This window comes from Schistocerca americana, chromosome 10, assembly GCF_021461395.2.
Source record: "Schistocerca americana isolate TAMUIC-IGC-003095 chromosome 10, iqSchAmer2.1, whole genome shotgun sequence".
Classification (NCBI taxonomy): domain Eukaryota; kingdom Metazoa; phylum Arthropoda; class Insecta; order Orthoptera; family Acrididae; genus Schistocerca; species Schistocerca americana.
The window spans coordinates 182,425,236-182,426,538 of NC_060128.1; the positions used below are offsets into that span (position 1 = coordinate 182,425,236).

Sequence of the window (1,303 nt, forward strand, 5' to 3'; positions counted from 1 at the left end):
AGAAGGCGACTACAATGTATTTTATGTACTAGAAAATGCACCTTTTTCTTCGCAAAACTGCCTCCAAAATTCAGGTGCGTCTTATACTCGAAATTAATATAAAAATATCCAGTATTTGATTTAAAATTCCCGCCAGTCTTCGAAAGGTCCATATATATTCGCTGCATTGGGAAACTTGTCTCCATCTTCAACATTGGATTCAAGTGGCAGCATTGCACCGATGCGACGAACAGGATTTGCGGGGATTCACAAGCTTGCTAACACTGTATCCCTCCCACCCTGCCATCACAAACCCGGAATTCTATCTAGCCTGTTATGCATCATTGCCGCCTACTGTGCCACTGAACTTTAAAGTGATTTTTGTTATAGGTGACAGCACAATTTTCTTTTGTTTTAGTAGCTAGTTTCTTAAAGCCAACGGCCTTGACGCAGTGGTAGCACCGGTACCAGTCAGATCACCGAAGTTAAGCGCTGTCGGGCTGGGCTAGCACCTGGATGGGTGACCATGCGGTCTGCCGAGTGCTGTTGGCAAGCGGGGTGCATTCAGCCGTTGTGAGGCAAACTGAGGACCTACTTGACTGAGAAGTAGCGGCTCCGGTCTAGTAAAGTGACATACGGCGGGGAAAGCGGTGTGCTGACCACATGCCCCTCCATACCCGCATCCAGTGACGCCTGTGGGCTGAGGATGACATGGCGGCCGGTCGGTCCCGTTGGGCCTTATGGCCTGTTCGGGAGTAGTTCTAGTTTAGTTCCTTAATGGACAAAAATAAAAGGTATTCATATGATGCGGGCCTTAAATTGAAAGTAATACCATATGCAGAAGAACATGGAAACAGATCAGCTGAGCGACATTTCGGCTCTCCATCAGCAGGAAAATCATACACGATTGGCGGGTTAGTAAAGAAGAACTGAAAAAAAAGAGGAAGACTAAATGCGCAAATGGACTGAATGCAAAATGGCCAAAAATTGAAGTTGACAGTTTTCAGGGTTTTTAAAGGGCAATTCGGTTTTGTAAACTAAGAACTTTTTTCTAGTCTGGCTATGCAATCTGATGATAAAAATGGTGGCCGGCTGTAATAGCCGAGCGGTTCTAGACGCTGCAGTCTGGAACCGCGCAATCGCTACGCTCGCAGGTTCGAATCCTGCCTCGGGCATGGATGTGTGTGATGTCCTTAGGTTATTTAGGTTTAAGTAGTTCTAAGTTCTAGGGGACTGATGACCACAAATGTTAAGTCCCATAGTGCTCAGAGCCATTTGAACCATTTTGGCACGGTCTTTGCCTCCGCGCAGTGTGATATATTCT

At 46.2% G+C, this 1,303-nt stretch overlaps 1 pseudogene; it reads left to right on the forward strand.

Annotated features, from left to right (window-relative positions):
* Positions 1-413: 413 nt before the first annotated feature.
* On the forward strand, positions 414-531 carry LOC124552894 (annotated as a pseudogene).
* Positions 532-1,303: the final 772 nt, after the last annotated feature.